Source organism: Canis lupus, chromosome 11, assembly GCF_003254725.2.
Source record: "Canis lupus dingo isolate Sandy chromosome 11, ASM325472v2, whole genome shotgun sequence".
In the NCBI taxonomy this organism is placed as follows: Eukaryota; Metazoa; Chordata; class Mammalia; order Carnivora; family Canidae; genus Canis; species Canis lupus.
In genome coordinates this window covers 63351883-63370585 of record NC_064253.1, presented here as the reverse complement: position 1 = coordinate 63370585, position 18703 = coordinate 63351883, and the positions used below count along the sequence as shown (strand labels likewise).

General features: G+C 41.3%; 1 long non-coding RNA gene across 4 annotated transcripts in view; it reads left to right on the top strand.

Annotated features, from left to right (window-relative positions):
• The window catches only part of LOC112650158 (uncharacterized), a 97852-nt gene that overhangs the window by 61686 nt on the left and 17463 nt on the right, over window positions 1-18703 (top strand). Inside the window, exon 2 of one of the 4 annotated variants that reach the window (XR_007414127.1) lies at window positions 7430-7498. The exons of the other annotated variants lie outside the window; for them this stretch is intronic. This is a non-coding gene — a long non-coding RNA (uncharacterized LOC112650158). The remainder of the gene's footprint in view (window positions 1-7429; window positions 7499-18703) is intronic. 4 annotated transcript variants of the gene reach the window in all.

Here is an 18703-nt window from a genome sequence, read left to right as displayed (position 1 = left end):
AAACTAGCCCTTTATCTGATATGTCATTTGCAAATATCTTCTCCCATTCTGTAGGTTGTCTTTTAGTTTTGTTGACTGTATCCTTTGCTGTGCAAAAGCTTCTTATCTTGATGAAGTCCCAATAGTTCATTTTTGCTTTTGTTTCTTTTGCCTTCGTGGATGTATCTTGCAAGAAGTTACTGTGGCCAAGTTCAAAAAGGGTGTTGCCTGTGTTCTCCTCTAGGATTTTGATGAAATCTTGTCTCACATTTAGATCTTTCATCCATTTTGAGTTTATCTTTGTGTCTGGTGCAAGAGAGTAGTCTAGTTTCATTCTTCTGCATGTGGATGTCTAATTTTCCCAGCACCATTTATTGAAGAAACTGTTTTTCTTCCAATGGATAGTCTTTCCTCCTTTATCAAATATTAGTTGACCATAAAGTTGAGGGTCCACTTCTGGATTCTCTATGAACAGATATCATGATGACACTAAACTCATATCTTTCAGTAGTAACTCTGAACGTGAATGGGCTTAATGACCCCATCAAAAGGCGCAGGGTGTCAGACTGGATAAAAAAGCAGGACCCATCTATTTGCTGTCTACAAGAGACTCATTTTAGACAGAAGGACACCTACAGCCTGAAAATAAAAGGTTGGAGAACCATTTACCATTCAAATGGTCCTCAAAAGAAAGCAAGGGTAGCCATCCTTATATCAGATAAACTAAAATTTACCCCAAAGAATCTCTTTTAAGGGGAGGTTACAGGCCTCATTTTAGGTGATGTATTTAGCAGTAAAGAATAGAGACAAGGTCTTTGTTCTCATGGAGCCTATTAGCAAAGATCTTGTGGAATTAAAAGCCCCTTATAGGTACTACTACATGAACTGGGTAGACCCAAGCCCCATTTCTGTTTAAATATTGTGCCCAGAGTAAGTGGGGAGTACATGGGATCTCAATCTCAGATCAGCAGTGTGGTTTATTTGGAAGAACATGCACTGTACAGTCAGACTGGGTTGAATTTCAGCTTCTCCACATGAGTTGTGTGACTACGAGCAGATCATTTCACATGTCTGTGATTCAGATTCTCCATCTCTAGAATGGTGGTAACAATCCCTCCTCACAGCAGTTTTGTGAGAAATAAGTATAAAAACAAAGAAAAGGATATAGTAGTATCCTTGGCAAAAAGAGGTACTCAACAGATGTTAACCTTTTTCCTTGTCCTCTTAGCAAATGGTGTCTGAATAGAACCTAGCACTGTTGGGTTTATGGTTCTTTACACAGACGTACACATATGTATGTACATATGGACATAGCACATTTGGGAAAACCAGAGCTGGAAGGACATTCATTGATTGATGGCATATTACTCAAGGTTGACATTGGCTGTTTGTTCTAGCAATGAGGGTATACTTGGAGGCATGCCTACGGATAGCATGTAGTCCCCTTCTATTTAATAGACCAACCACTACTCCTTCCAAGCTATAAACGTGTATGTTTACCAACCTGATGTCTACACTAGGTACCTGTTTGCTTCTGACAAAACACGCATGTCATATCTTGGACTAAATCCGTCACATGAGGAGTCAGTCAGCTTTAAACACTGTTGGCAACATTATATTCTTTACCACCTTGTGGAGAAAACTAGAACAAAAAAACTAGAACAAAACTTTAACTTTCATGGAATGTTTCTTAAGCTTTCACTCCATGGAGAAAGAATTGCTTATAAGAGAAGATCTATGTCCCCAGTAGACCAATGCTCATATAGAATCTAAACTTTAATACTATCATAGAAGTCAGTAGGGATAGGAGGCTCCTGAAGGAGCAGATGCTCTCTTATGGGGGAAGTGATATATCCTGCTGCTCCATTTTTATAAACTTGTATGGCGATAATGTGACATCGTACCTGGGTGACAGGACATATGCTTTCTACCTCCCTTGACAGAATAACAATATCCTGATTTCATCAGGGTTTTTATTGTTTCAAAGTGAGGATGCTTCAACAGGATAAATTGATGCTGTCATCTAATGGCCTGCTAGGAGAAGATCACTGAATATCAACTAGTCCCAAAACCTCTGACACTTAACCGGCTTAGAGTTAAGAATTCTAGACAATTGTTATTGTATTGTTTACCTACTTACAGTTTGCAACTAGTTTATCTTGGGGAGTGATGAACAAGGAAATGACCTTTCTTAGTACCTGATATTATACAGAAGCCCAACTGATTCTTTTATGGTCACAGCTGGCATTTAGAAACAACAACTTAAAAATTTCTTCTGGATAAAATGAGCATAATCATGTATATGTTGTAGAACGTTGGGGTTATGATCCTTTATTGTCCGTGCACTGGAAAGAACACGTGAATGCAAAAAACTTGAACCTGTAATATGTGTCCACCTGTATTTTCCTTTGGCAAATAGTGCATTGGCCTTTAATCCACGGATTAAGCAGATGTGAATTCCCTTTTGCAGATTTACATGGTTTCCCTCATCCACTCTTCCGTTCTTCCTGGAGGTAATATTATTCTCCTTGAGTTTTAGGTAGATGTGTGGCTGCCCAAGAAAATTCCATTCCCAGTCTTCCTTGCGCCTATGTTTTTCCACGTCACTAAATTTTGGGCAGTGAGATGCAAACAGAATTGATATGTGTAGCTTTCAGATCACATTTTTATAAGGAAGTTGTTTGCCTTTTGCTCTCTTCTTTCCTTGGGCTTTAAAATGGTGACAGCCAGAGCAACTGCCTTGGGCTCAGAGGGAGCTGCATGTTGAAGATGGTAGGGGCAGGCTCCCAGACGGGGTCCCTACATGACCCTGTGGAGTGGAGCTGCCCACCCACCCTGAATGATCCTCCTATACCTAGACTGTTACTCACAAAGAAATAAACTTTACTTTTATCTAAGTCACTATATACTGGGGCCTCTTTGTTACAGCTTCTGAACCTACACTGTAACTTATATATACTCCCACAGGTCACCTGACTGATAAATCATATGGAACTCTTCATAGTTCCACAGTGTTGACCATGTTCCGGATGCTTGCCACTTTCAATTCCCTATTACTTAATGTTTATTAGAAGTTTTCCCATGGGAAGTAAAATTCACAGAGCCCAGCGTATGAAGGGTGTGCAGTTAAATGATTCCTCCAGAATCTCCAGATGTCCTTTTTGGATTAAGACAGACCATCGGAGAATTGCACACCTGGCCTGTCTTGATTTGGTTTCTTGGAGAATTGTTCCATGGATCAGAGCCTTGGCCTTGTGCCATCAGCCCACACTGAGGAATGCTAGCAAACAACCCTGTGAGCCCCACTGCTGTATGTCCAGGAGGATGTGTTTGAGGATGTGGTTTGCTACCCTTTGTGAGGACTCAAGGGAGAAGTTTCTTTCAGTCCTTGTACCAGAAATAGTTGTGCTTCTCCTGAGCAACTGGCTTGTTTTGTTTTTGTGGACGCTCTAAATTGTGTAACTGTCTGTGTCTTTCAAAGCCACCTCAAATCCTTTGGGAATAAGACAGGGTATAAAATAAAGCTAGTCAGAGTCAAGACCAGCCTCCCTATTTAACTCATTATATTGCTTTTGGTAAAGTCACTTTATTTGGCTTTACTTTCTTTGCTTGTAAGGTAGAGATAATGGGTTCTTCTTGTGCATAAAGTATAAACTAATGTTTATAAAACACTTAGAAGGGCGGGGGGTGGGAGTGAATGGGTGACGGGCACTGGGGGTTATTCTGTATGTTAGTAAAATTGAACACCAATAAAAAATAAATTAAAAAAAAAAGCACTTAGAGTTCCCTCAACATAAGTAATTATGGAAACTAACAGTAATATTTAATTGTTTTATAAATCTCTGCTACTTTTTTTAAAGGTTTTATTTTTTTAAGTAATATCTATACCCAGTGTGAGGCTCAAACCCACAATCCTGAGATCAGGAGTCACATGTTCCACTGACTGAACCAGACAAATGCCCCAAAACTCTGCTATTTTGTAATTCTCTGTCCTTCTATGTGCTTTCTGAACTTTGCTTGTTCCTGTATTCAACAAATTTGAGGACATACTAGTGCACCAAACACCCTAAAAGGATACAATTTAATAAGCGTGGATCCTTGCTCTCAAGTAGCATGAGAAGTTGAGGATGTGAATTCACCAAATTCAAGATTTAAATAAGAAACAAACAAATAGATGGATAAAGAAATCCCCTTACTTATGAAATTCTGAGATTGCAATGAAGAAAAGGAGTAGGGAACAGTGGGAGAGAATGATGATAATTCTAGAGGTGGAGTGGAAGGTGCCCATCCTATATGATGGCTGAGCGGAGTTGTTGAAGAATGAATAAGAGTTAGTTAGTGAAAGGGAAGGAAGGGTGAACTAGACAGCAAACTGCATAGACGGATGTACAGAATGTGGAATTGCACTGTATGGATGCTGTTGTATTGAAGCATTAAGTGAAAGAGAGATGAGGGGAAGTGAAGCTGGAGCAAAGGCTAAGAATTGGATCATGGAGAACCTTGAATGCCTAATGCTTTCTTCCCCATTACATGCCTGGTGGGTAGGAGGGAGCTGGGTTTCAACTCCTAATGATTTTAGGACAATTATTTGGGACAATATTTGCTGGCAAGCTCTTAAATAAAAACTTACTCCCTGCTCCATACTTTCTTTGAAATAGGGCCCTGAGAGTAGAGATGGCCACGAATGACTCTTGAAATCTGAGATAAAGCAGTTGAGAGAAGGATAATCATCCTCACACTTGCTTGTACCTTGTTAGCTCCCATCTGCCCACTGCTCCTTTTGCTATCTCTTATCTTCTTTAGATCTCTGCAGGGAGAGTTACCACTGGGTACTCATCCCACTTCCTAATGCACGGAGGCATGCTTAGTAAAATGGTCTACAGATAGAGCCATTATTATTATTAGTGCTAATAGCACTAGATTTATTTTTTAAAAGATTTTATTTATTTATTTGAGAGGGTGAGCAAGAGAATGAGAGAGGGAGAGAGAGCATGAGCAGGGAGAGGGGCAGAGGGAGAGGGAGAAGCTGACTCCTTGCTGAGCAGGGAGCCCGATGTGGGGCTCCATGTAGGGCTTGATTTGGGGACTCCAGGATCATGACCTGAGCAAAAGGTAGATGCTTAACTGACTGAGCCACCAGTACTCCTAATAGCACTAGATTTAGATTCACGGGCTGGTCCTGGGTCCTCTACTTAGTAGGGGAATGAGCTTGGATAATTAGTTCTTGGAGCTGTTTCCTCACATGTGTAAAGGAGAAAGTACCTGCCTTCCTGAGTTGTTGTGAGGATTAAATGAAAAATGTAATATGTGTGCTTACACAGTGTCTGTTTAATAAATTGTAAGTGCTATAGGTCATAGTAGGAAAATAATCAAAAGGGAAAGCAAATTCAAAGTCCTTTTCTGAACACGGAGCATGGAAGACTGGGATACAGGGAATCTGTGAAAAAAATGAGGTAACTGATCCCAACCAAGTCACTTAACCCATTTCCTCATCCAAACAGTGGGGACTGCAATTTCCCTTTTGTGCAATTTATTGGATATTTATAACGAATAGATATGATTATAGATACAAAAGTTTCTTTGAAAACTTTTTTTTCTTTTGTTTACAATGTTAGTCTGGATCCTCTAAGAGAGAGATGCCAAGGATTTTATTAGGGGAAGTACTTGTGAGCGAAAATGAGGTGGGAGCTAGAGAAGCTTGACAGCTGTCAGACCCCAATGGTTGTCTGACCTGAAGAAAGGAAGGAGGCTGAGTCATTGGGTGGAAGCTGTGCCAGTCAAGGAAGGTTTGGCAAAGGGAGACAACCTTGAACCAAAGTCAGTCAACGGAGGAATCCTGCATGTTGCATCTTTCAGCAATGGGATAGCCAAGCTATCCCTGCAGAGTCCAGCAATTAGCTGGGAAGAGCTTTTGGGAGGTGTGGCCTCAAAGAAGTGATGGGTTTCACTGTGGCACCTGAGGCCATCAGTCAGTTCTGCTCCTTGTAGCTGGTACATTTTACATTTACCACGATGGAGACTCTATTTTCTACACAGGAGAATAAACTGCTTACAACTAAAACTTTATTCTGATTCCTCTTAATGTGCTTAAACTCTTTCTAGGAAGTCTGATGAAGCCAGTTTTTCCAGTGAAGGTCAAAAATAGCATGTGGTGCTCTGATCATGAGCTAGAGGAACTTGTGAGCTTGGGTACTGATTTTATCCTGTGGATCCTCAGAAGAACTAATGGGGGTGGGGCTAGTGTTCTTTTTTAGATCTGGTACCTTTTCTTTCTTTTTTTAATATTTATTTTTATTTTTAAGATTTTATTGATTTATTCATAGAGACAGAGAGAGAGAGAGAGAGAGAGAGAGGCAGAGACACAGGCAGAGGGAGAAGCAGGTACCATACAGAGAGCCTGACGTGGGACTGATCCAGGGTCTCCAGGATCACGCCCTGGGCTGCAGGTGGTGCTAAACCACTGTGCCACCAAGGCTGCCCTACTTTTTCTTTCTTGATACAAAACTGAATTTATGGGTAGTGACCTCTGTATGCATTGATTTTTTAAAGAGAGAAATGTAAAGCACTCTCTCCTTGAACAATTATTTATGCTTATAAAGCACTTCACATTTTACATACTTCATATATATGTTTTCTCATGTGAGTGTCACAAAAGTCTTGAGGAACAGGAACTCTCATTTTAGGGGGGTCAAAGTACAGATCGAAAAGGTTAAATAATGAGTCCAAAGTGCAAGGCATACAAGTGGCTAAGTGGGGACTTGAACCCATACTGTCGAATTTCCAGCTTTTGTCACTGTAGGACAGAGTTCACACGTACCTCTAACTTGATGAAAAAGAAATGTTCAGAATCTTTCTCATCATTGCTCTCAGTTTGAATGTCCTCATTTTATAAATAATGGGAAAAATCTGGAGAGGCTCCACAGACAAGCATCAGACATTTTTAAATGGGCCCTTGGAGGAGCACTGAAGGGAGTTGGAGTCACTCATTTTGGAAAAGAGAAAACCGAGGATTGATTTCATTACTTGCTTTACAGCCACATGGGGTTATTATGAAGTAGAGATGGACAAATTGTTCTCCATCTCCAGAAACATCAGGATGTCAGGAAATAGGGCTTAATGGGGAGGCGGAAAGAACTTTCTGAGTTGTCAGGGTAGTTAAATAAACCCCCAAGACCATGAGGAAAGGCTTGAATGGCTTTACAGATAGGAGTGAATACAACTGTCTGGTCAGTTTTCTGCTTACGTGGAGAAGAGAGGGAACGGAGGACCTCCTGCTCTTTGAACCACGTGGGAGCTGTAATTCTCTGACCTTAGAACGGAGACTTCTGCATCCACTGGTTAGCACTGTAATATGGTGGCTCAAATCATGTGAAAAGCCTGACATAGCCCAGCCCTTGTGTTGGTGTTACAAAAAGCTCACTGTCATTTCATTTATTCATTCATGCAACAGATATTTCCTGAGTGCCTACTACTTCCCAGGCACTGTGTTAGGTGCTGAGGATCTATGAGGATCTATGAGGTGAGTAGACAAGGCCCCTGCCTTTACTGCTCTTATGTCTGTGAGTGGAGACAACTTAATTAACAAATAAACAAATAAATAACAAATTCAGATTGCTGCAAGTGCTATGGAAACAATAGAAGAGTGGGATGTGGTGGAGAGAAGCTCAGGCTACTTTAGACTCAGTGGTCTGGGAAAGTCTCTTCTAAAGAGGTGCCATTTGATCCGAGGCCTCAGAAATGGGAAGGACTCAGCCCTGCAAGGTTTAAAGGAAGAGTGTTTCAGGCAGAGGTAACACCAGAGTAAGGTACTATTTGGGCTGGGCCTTGAAGATATAGTAGAGGGAGCATAGGAGAGAGAGAGGGAAAATCAAGAGGGAAGATTTATTGACTAATGGTTGGGAAGTGCTTTCTGCGACTGGTCTAGTTTGGCCGGAGAGAGCGATGATGTAGAGCCATGATTTTCAAGCTTGAGTGTGCTTCAGAATCGCCAGGAGAGCTTATTAAAACCCAGCTGCTGGACCCCACACCCAGAGTTTCTGATTCAGTTGGTCTGCTGTTGACTCCTGAACATTTGTATTTCTAGTAAGTTCCCAAGTGATACCAGTGCCGCTGGTTTGGACTATGCTTTGGGAACCACTGGAAGGATTAACAGTTTACACCTAATTAGCTCACTAACATTAATAAGAAAAGCTAACATTTGCTGTGCCATCACTTTACGTAAGGCACTGCATGGGCTTTCTTATGGAATCTGTATAACGGGTCCACGAAATAGCAATCGTGACTATCCCATTTTACAGTAGTGGGAGTAAGCGCAGAGAGCTCAAATGATGTTCTAAAAGTTTGTAAAGCTTCTTCACAAAGGAAGCAAGTGGCAGAACCAGAGAGTGAGCCATGACCTTGGGATTCTAGAGTCCTTCACCACCACACTTCAACTACAAAACCCAGAGAGGTGGAGAGGCAGCAGCTGACTGGGTAATTTAATCAACGAGGAATGAAGGGATCATATAAGGAAAGTGAAGCATGGGCCTATTGAATCCAATTGGTTCCCTCCTCTTGCTTTTTCCTAAGAGAACCCTGATTTTATTCAGCTACCACTTTCCCAGCTCAGGGGGTAAAACTTAATTACTCCACATCTAGGTCTGTCAGCACACAGCATTTGCCTGGCAACTGTTATTGTGTATGTCCTACTGATGTATGTCCTAAATTGGCCACATCAGACTAAATGGAAGTCTTATATTTCATGGCTGGGAGGGCAAGCCTCTTTTTCTCTTTCCTTGGGGGCGCGAACATGTTAATGTGTGTGATTGTCATCATGGCCATTTGTCGACACACAAACAGGCAATCACTGCACAAAGCTGACATGCTGAGGCTGCAGAGTGAAGAGATGGAAGGAAGGTCTGCATGACTTCTGGACTTTGTTATGTGAAGTAGCCAATTTCCATATTGCTTGTGCCAGTTTGAGTCAGGGTAACAGGCAGCTAAGAGCTTCATAACTGGTCAAATGGGCTCTTACAGTATAAAGGAGAATGTTTGAGATGTATAAACTTTTAAAATAAAAATGAGAAGTAAGTGTTCTAAGTCTGTAGTATGTTGGGGGACGTAATGGTATCTGTTTTATCTGGGATGCTGTCTGGAAAGGGGGAGGCATAGATGGAGGGGAGCAGGATTGTAGGGTCTTCTCTGTAATGGCCGTGGTTCCTCACACCCTTAAGAACGCCTACAGTAAGTTCCGATGGCTTTAAAGTAACAATCATGTCAACACCTCTCTATTCTTTCCCTCTCCAAGCCCTTCACCCTGGTCTCTGGTTTTCTCCTCAAAATAAGCATGTAACTCATACTTCAGGATTCTAGGTGAGATGGCTGAAAACATTTTGGCCAAAGCAGTTTGGTGAAGAAGGTTTGGCCACTACAGTGAGGTGGCTGAAATGATGATTTAATAAGAAATAAAAATTGTACAATCACTACTTTTTTTCCAAATACGTCTAACGTTGGTACATAATGAGGATGATTTTGTACTTCCCGTGCTTCCTTTTTGTGACAAAGAAGAACTGAAAAAACTTGTATGTCTGGTAATAGGGGATTCAGTGGAAAAATTAAGTAACCAGTAATAGAGGATTGGTTGAAAGAACCTAAGTGGCAAAAATAGATTAGCTGAAATAAGTTAAATGTCCTTTACACTGTGCACAAAAATAAAGTCATAGCCAAACGTAAATCTTTTCTGGAGAAGAGGGCCAACAAGCACATATGTATTATTTAGAAAACTGCTAATGCCTACACATATGTACGTAGAAGCATATAAACATTTTTCCAAGTAACATATACATGTTGGTATTTTTCTTCACAGGGATTTATGCTATTTTTGGTATAAAGCAAAAAATGTTTGTAATTCAGACCATGGTTTTTTTTTTTTTTTTTTTAAAGTGTTCCATTATGCTGGCTGATGAAGTTTTGGAATATAGGTGAGGTCCGGTGTTGACAACAGAGAAAGAATTCTTGAGACATCTTTGGTGCAAAATGGTGGTTTTATTAAAAGCCTGGGGACAGGACCCCTGGGCAGGGAGAGCTGCTGCCCCAGGCCTGTGAGGGGAGTTGGGAGGGGTTTGGGGATAGCTGCTCTCTAAGGGATTTTGGAAGCAAGGTTTCCAGGACCTTGAGGGGGCTGGCTATTGTTTAGAAAAGGGCACTTACTACCATCTAATGAAACCTGAGTCATGAGACTCTTCAGATGTATATCAGTGGGCCACGTGCTTGGGGGATGATTGCCAAAACGTGTCTTGGGGGTTTAGAGATAAAGGGAAATTTCTAAAGGAATTTTTATATGTTAAAGTAGACTCATAGGATCCTGGGGGTGGAGCTAAGATTGCCTTCTGCCCTTAGCAAAGTATGAACATCGAGGCAGTTGACTCTGTAGAGGAATGTCACTCTCCCTATTTCAAGGGCTTGTCGATGTGCTTTGTCCTCAGCTAGTCCTCTGTTTCCCCATCAATGGCCATTAAAGTGACTCCAGAATTTCTCTCTTAAAATCATGGAAGGAAAGATATAATACTAAAAAATGAAAAAGAAATAGGGGAACCTGGTGGCTGTGTTGGGTCAGTGTCAGACTCTTGATTTCAGCTCAGGTCATGATCTCAGGGTCGTGAGATTGAGCCTCACATCAGTGTCCGAGCTCAGTGAGTAGTCTGCTTAGGACTCTCTCTCCCCCCACTCCTCCCACTCATGTTCTGTTTCTCTAAAGTAAATAAATAAAAATCTTTAAAAAATGAAATAGAAATAAATAGAGCAGGGAACTATTTTTGAAACTGTGGAACATTTAAAAAAACAGATAAATATGTTTAAAGACACCAAAAATGTTTGCCAGACTGTCATATTGTACATTGAATTGACAATACTTGGAGAATAAGTGATTGGGGATATTTACTTTTGAACATAATCGTGATTGACTTTTGCCTTGATCATCTTTTTAAATCATCTCATCACTGGGGATAGTTGTTAGGGTGAACCAGAAGTGGCATGGCATGCAACCAGGAAGTGCCAGATAAACATCCTCGTAGACATGGGCCTGTCTAGTTTTAAAACTAAAAGTCCCACAGCAAAGCAGATACCTTTTCCATCCTGGGCAACCTCCTTCAGTCCCAAGTAAACCAAGACAAGTGGCCATTCTTTATTTTTGGCCATCTCTCCATTTTTGAAGGAAAAAAACCTTTTTTTTTTCCTTCAAAAGCTGGGGAGTAATATAACCCTCTTACCTTGAAGGCTTTTTGAAGAGCTGTCTGTGGTCTAGAAGGTAAAACATATTTGCTGTGTCTTTAGTATTTGCAAAGGTCAGTGCAGCAGTGGACAGGAAAAAGAAGTAATTAGGACTACAGCCTACTTTAAATGGTGTACTTGGGGTGACTCAGAGTAGAGCAGCAAGGGCCCAGCCTTCTGGTACAGCTCTACTTCCCTGTTCCCCCTTCTTGACTCCTTTTGAGCCTATTTACCTACTTGGGGATTTAGGGATTTCCTGAGTCATCCTAGAGCCAAGGAATTCAGAAATCCACCAGAGGTGGATGAGGACAATTTGCTGGAGAAGGAAGTAGTATAAAACCTCCTAAGGAGTGGGGAGTGGGACATGGGAGAGGAGAGCCGAGATGATAGGATCAATAGAATGGGTGCTACTTCCACTCCTCCACATAAGAGAGTCTTTATATGATTACAATTAAGAACACATCATTATTGTCCAAACAGAGCCAGAACACAAGGAAAGGTAGGAGAATAAAAAATATTTTCAAGTAAAAACCTGAAAGGAAAACCAAAACCAAACTCACCCTTACAATTAGCCTTAGAAGTGGTTATTCTCTGCCAAGGAAAGGGAACACCCAGGAGGACAAAAAGCACCTGAATGAGGAGGAGGAGGGAGAGGAGGAAGAGGATTTGCTGAGACAACCACACAGAATGGAAGCTATTACATTTTGGACTTGGTGAAGACGTTCGTGACTTTCTTAGGTTGGAAAAGATAGTTGAGTGTTTGCGGGCAACTGGAAGACAACAGACTTAAGGATGATTTACTTCGTTAAACAATTGATGCTTTGTTGTATTCAAGGAGCAAGTTGGTTTCAAGCAAAAAGTGACCTAGTAACTATTTGTCCAAATTAACATCAAAATCTGTTTTAAAGATATCTTGGCAAGTTTATCTGGTCTCAGTTCCATCAGTCTGCTTGTCTGTCAGTCAGTCAAACAAACGTGTAGTTTATTTGTTTAGTTTTATCTTGTTTGGGATTTTCATTTCATTTTATTTTATTTTATTATTTTTTAATAATAAATTTATTTTTTATTGGTGTTCAATTTGCCAACATACAGAATAACACCCAGTGCTCATCCCGTCAAGTGCCCACCTCAGTGCCCCCCACCCAGTCACCCCCACCCCCCGCCCTCCTCCCCTTCCACCACCCCTAGTTCGTTTCCCAGAGTTAGGAGTCTTCCATGTTCTGTCTCCCTTTCTGATATTTCCCACTTATTTTTCCTCCTTTCCCCTTTATTCCCTTTCACTATTATTTATATTCCCCAAATGAATGAGACCATATAATGTTTGGGATTTCATTTTAAAAGTGAACATAGGACTTCTGCTTCTTGCCACAGTGGAGTCAAAAGACCAGATACATCCTCCCTAAAGTAACCCTCCCAAACCATACAAAATATATGAAGCAACAGTGTCAAGACCCCCCAACATTAGACAATGAAGTACCTTTGATCCCTAAGAGATGAGAAACAAATGAAGTGAGGTGAAACCCCCCAGATTACTGCTTGGAGACATTTCCAGGCCATGGTTCAGGGAACAGTTGATATGGAAGGGCCCAGGAAATGCTATGGAAGAATTATTTAGTTATTAGAAGGCGGGGGGGGGGGAGAAGGAGAGAGAAAAGGAAAGAGAGAGAGACTAAGCTGCATACAATTGCAGACAGGAGACAGATTTCTCTACAAGACGTCCATCAGCTGTACTGTCAGGGGGCAGACTCTCTGGAGGTATCCCAGCATGGAGCAAAGGAGGGGGGCAGCAGATGAAAAGACACAGGACTCAACAGAAGTAGAGGAGCAAAGCCAGGGCTAGCTCAGGGCTTCATATATTTTCTAATAAGGAAGGATTGATAGCTAATGCTAGAACCACGGTATGGCTTCACTGGAAAATTATTTGCAGCATGTTTTCTGGTATTTATGCTTAAGGACCCAATGAACTGTACACAATTTATTTTATAGGATGAGGATGAAGTTCCTTTCTCTTGAGTTCCCACTTGTTTTCAAAAGTCCTGAATAAAAGCCTCCTTCATCAACTTCTAAGGACAGGACCTGAACTGAGCACGATGCAAAATCACTTGTTGTCCTGTATCCCTGGTGCCCTCCTGCCCTTTCCAGGAAGGGGGCCTAAGGAGGACTCATTCTTGTTTAAGCTGACTGTAGCTTGACCTTCACATTTCTAGTGGTAAGAATTAAAGAAGCAACAGTGAGTTTATGAAAGGGAAAATGTTTTTTTAAAAAAAGATAAAATGAAATTTATGGATGAGTGTGTGTGGGTGTGTGTATTCTTTCCTAAAATGAGGCGGGATTTTCTGGAAGATTTTACATCAGAGGTTTCTTAGCACCTTAGATTAATTTTATATTTATATATGTAATAATACTATGGTGTCTATAATCCTATAATTAGATTAACCTTTTAATCTTTATATTCTTTCCAAAGTAAAGAACTTGAATCATTTAAATAAATAAATAATGTGAGTTGAATTCCTACTATGCACACATCATAGAGATGGAAAAAGGTGAGTTCGTCCCCTGAGGGCTCTTATGGTCTGGGAGCGTGGGGTTAGGGTTGCGGTGGCAGAGTCGTGGGTGGGGACAGAGTTGAGGGAAGCCAACAGACAGGTACACACATACCAGACGGTGTGTGGTAACTAGAGCCAGAATTAGTCCTTCAAGATTCCATGAATGAGACAGTTTTCTGACATTTAGAAGGCAAAGGGGACCTTATATGGAACTATACGCAAGGGAAAAGTCATACCCACAAATCACATGTGGATCTGCAGGCATGTGAGCTGCCTGGCACGTGAAATGTCTTCTGCAGCTTCAATTTAAAAACAAAATCAAGCACCAAGATGTGGGACAGACATTTTCTGAAATGTCACTGGTTACACCTCACCATAAATAGCTGGGAACATCATAAAATTATTTTGGTGTCCTGTGTGTGATGGTAGTGATTAGGCCTGAGTAAAAAGTCACGTTCCTGGGGTTGGTATGTCAGGCCAACACCCCAAATTCCCATCAAGTTTGGTCCTGTGGTGGTAGAGGTTTGCTTTTGAGTTTGGACTGAGTCACCATCATGATGACTCTCCATCCAAGTACTGTGGCATTTTTTTTGAGGGGCCCCAGAATCAGAAACAAGTGTGAACTGGTTATTTGTGAATTTTCCCAAATAGAAACAGTGGCTGAAGTGGGTAGATAGAGGACGGGATTTGAATCAGAGATGGCTCGAGTGGGATGGCAGACATCTTGCTGAGCTGTGTTCTGGAAGTGAAAAGCAGTCCTTGAATAGGGATCAGAAGAGGGTTAATGTATAGGTTTTGTTAGAGAAAAATATTTAAAAAGCCATAAAAGTCAAAAGATGGCCTCACAGAAAGCATCAGCTTTGTGATTAAGGTATCAAGCTACTAATTATTCATGGGAAGGTTGTCTGTTTGTCCAGACTTACGAGTTAGAGGCAGTGCTGTGAGTCACTGGGGATATTTGGTTGTTACAACCAGAAAAACCAGATTGGGCTTTGGGAGCAGGATCCCTTAGGCTTAGCAGAGACCCTATAAAATATCTCAAACATCCAAGGGTTTATTTTCTTGTATAAATTAAATCTGGGAGTAGGTTGCCCAGAGCTGCTATGACAGCCCCGAAAAGTCATCAGGAGCCTGCTTATACTCTTCCGGCTTATAGCATTTGCATCCCAAGTCTTGTATTGGCAGTCCAAGATGGTGGCTGGGGCTCCAACTTGACAATCCAAAAGTGGGAAGGAGGGAGGAAAGAAGAAGGGCCTTTCCTCTTCCTTTTAAGGAAACTTGCTGGAAGGACCACTATTGGTCAGTCTTGGTCACAAGGCCATACCTACCTTTAAGGGAGGCCTGGAAAATAGATGCCTTTAACTGGGTATGTGGTCTCTCTGAATAAGTTCAGGAATTCAGCTTTTTGTTACCAGGGAGATGGGGGGAGAAGAGATTTTTGGGAAGTGACTGGCATCTTTGCCAAGGAAGCTTGAAACTGATTTTGAAAATGGACAGAAGCAGCATGCACAGAACATGCTACCAGCGGCAGAAACGAGTGACCATTCACTTAGTTATCCACGTCCTTCGTTCACTCATCATTTAATTGGCCCCTGTGTATGCCAGTCCTGGGGATAAAGGGAAGACTCTAGACTCTACACTAAGATTGCTGGAGGTCCTGGTCTCTCTTGAAAGGCAAAAGCATACCCTTTAATTAGAACAAGGCTTTGTGAAGCATTTGGGAAAGAGACTATCTGCAGGCCTATACTGTGCCTCTGCGTTGATTCTTAGTGCCCGTTATGCGTGCAGAAGAGTTTCAAGTGGTCCTTTTGAAACGATCAGATTTTTCTGTTCATGCTAATGAACAAAAAATTATTCATAAGGTCATAACTTGTAGATGAAGAATGATTTTTCTCTGAAAACGTTCAGAGCAGCTGAATGCCAGGAAGTTCACTGCTATGATGGCGTCAACTTGTACCACCCCCATCCTTACCCTCATTCCCCAACCCGGAACTTTTATCCAGCCAATTTGAGTTGTTTTTTGAGGACTACTTAAAGTTATTCTTCTCTCCTCTCTTCTGCTCACTATCTTTCTGAGGCTTCATTTTTCAACACTGAAAAGCCCTTATGCTTCTTCAGTTGTTCCCCAGATGACATGATTGGGGAAAGGGAGTAAGGAGGAGAGTGACATTTTTTGTGGGGGCTGATTATGTATGTGCTGGATACAAGGCTAGGGCTTTCATATACGTTATCTTATTTCAGCTTTCACAGCAACCCTGGGAGGAGACGGATATTCTTTACATGTTGCAAGTAAGGACCCAGGTTCATGGAGGTGACCTTCACAAGTCACCTTTCCAAGTTTCTACGCTCAGCCAAAGTATAGGGAGAATTTGGTCCCAATCTGTTGGGAGACCAGACTATATTTTTCCACCATACCTTGCTGGTCCATCTTTCTCAGTCACTCCATTCTGAGGATGTTTGGTTTCCTCAGCTACAAAATAGGACTCACTCCTTACCTACCTCGGGAAGAGACTTCAGGGAAGATTGATGCACCTGGAAATTGACCTTCCTCTCCCCCAGACTTGGGGTAGGTACAGAGAAGGTGGGTTGCTTTTGTCAATCCCCTGCACAGGTGAGAGGCAGACAAAGAGCCAGAGTCCCCAGAATGGTAGATGAGGCCATAGTGATCTCAAGCCACATATAGGAATGCCAGTGGGAATTTCTTGAAGGGCATCTCAGCCAGGTACTATTACCAACAGCTTTATGGAGACTTGAAAGCTGGGGAAACTCTTCTTTCCAGTGGGGATGATGAAGTGGAGCCTCCTGCATCACACAGCTGCCTTCATCTCCCTATTTTTATTGTGTTCTTTATTGACACTCATGGAACGTATGCCCTTTGCCCGTGTCTGTGCTTTTTGTTGTTGATTATCATTGCACTTGTTAAAAATGCTCTCTATTCTGACCAAGTGGTTTATAAGAATTAATAACAAGTAACAGGGAAATGTGTAGGAAACTTCTTCATTAAAATAATGTAGCTAGGGACACCTGGGTGGCTTAGCGGTTGGGTATCTGCCTTTGACTCAGGGCATGATCCCAGTCCAGGGATCAAGTCCCATATTGGGCTTCCCTGTGAAGATTCTGCTTCTCCCTCTATGTCTCTGCTTCTCTCTGTGTCTCTTAGGAATAAATAAATAACAAAAAATAAAAAATAATAGTGAAGCTAGATGGAAATGTTGGTTTATGTAATTTAATCTTCAAAAACCAGTGTACTGTGGGCAGAACCATCTAGCATTTCTCTGTGATTTTATAGAGAAGGAGATTGGTGGCATAAAACAGGACCATGTAGCTAGTTTTTGGATTATTTGGGAGGAAATTTGCTTGAAGCCCCAAATTTGAACATGGTACTGCAGGTACAATGTAAGTTTTAGAGATAATTCAGTGGTTAATAGGGCATAGTATATAAGAGTGCCCACCATCCATAAAAACTTGGGTGAATTATTTAGCTTTTTTGAGCCTGTTTCCCATCTTAAAATGGGTATGGTAAAAGTACCTACCCTCAAAGCTTGGTTATGAAGACCAGAGATTACTATTATGAACCACTAGGCCAGTAACTGGCACATGTTAAGTGGCATATGATTGTTTAAAAATGAAAACTGGGACACCTGGGTGACTCAGTGATTGAGCATCTGGCTTCTGCTTAGGTTGTGATCCTGGGAGTGAGTCCCACACATCGGGCTGCTCTCAAGGAGCCTGCCTCTCCCTCTGCCTATGTCTCTGCCTCTCTCTTTCTTGTCTCTCATAAATAAATAAAATCTTTTTAAAAATGAAAGTAAACTTTTGCTAGAAGAGAAAGTGACCCATGGGTCTATGAGATTGGGATGTCCTTATTCCTTACCCTATTTGTCATCAGTAACAGCATTTTATAGCACCTGGGTATTTTATGGCTTATCAAATAATTTTATGTGCATTATGAAATTTGGCCTGCACAGAATTCTGTGAGATGGGTTCTATTAGCTCCTTTTTAAAGGAGGTAAACATGTTGAGGGTCAAAAAGCAAAGTAATTTGTTTAATCTCACATGTCTAGCAAATGACTATTTTCCTACTAGGACTATTGATTATGATCATTTTCATAGCACTTGCCATGTGCCAAGCAGCATTTTTTTTTAATGTTAACTCTAACCCTCTTAGCAAGCCTGTAAAGTACAAAACCCATTTTACAGATGGAAAAAATGAGGCTTAGAGGGATTAATTAACTTGCCTCAACACCCATGACTAAGTAATGCAGTTATCAGAATTTAGAAACAAGTCTGCTTGAGACCAAAATCCTTGTTGTTCCAACACACTAATTCTTGTTACCATCTTCCAGAAGAAAAGATGGATTGTTCATTCTTTGGCAATAAGGGCTCTGGTAAGCAGGATTATGTTTTTCCATTTTATATTCCCCAAGAACAGTGCCTGACTCCAAGCCCAATGTGTGCTGTGATGAATGCAAGCTGATCTAAATGGAGCTGGTCCCGTGTTGGCCATCCCCTCCCCTTCTAGCTAGGTAAGAGGATGAGTGGCTAGAAACCTGGACTATGGTTTAGCTGCCGTTGATGCCAGGTCTCGACTGAATGTAGTTTCTAAAGTTATTTAGTTTCTTCTCAATCACTGGATGTCATCAGATGTTACTTCCTTTGCATTTTTTTTGGCTCTTCATCGGGGAAACTGCTTAATGTTATGATTTCACTCGTCCATAGCAGAACAAGGACCCAGTAATGCAATGATAATTGAATTGTTAAAGAAAACAGGCTTTGATGAAATGGAAATCCCAGTTCTTTGCCAATTGGGAACATTCAGAACCAGGGCTGTGGGGAGCACAATGGATAGATTCAGCTGTGCTATCAGTAATTGAAAGAACTGTAGAGAGAGGTGAGATGGATGATGTTTGAAAGGGAATGAGACTCTAAAA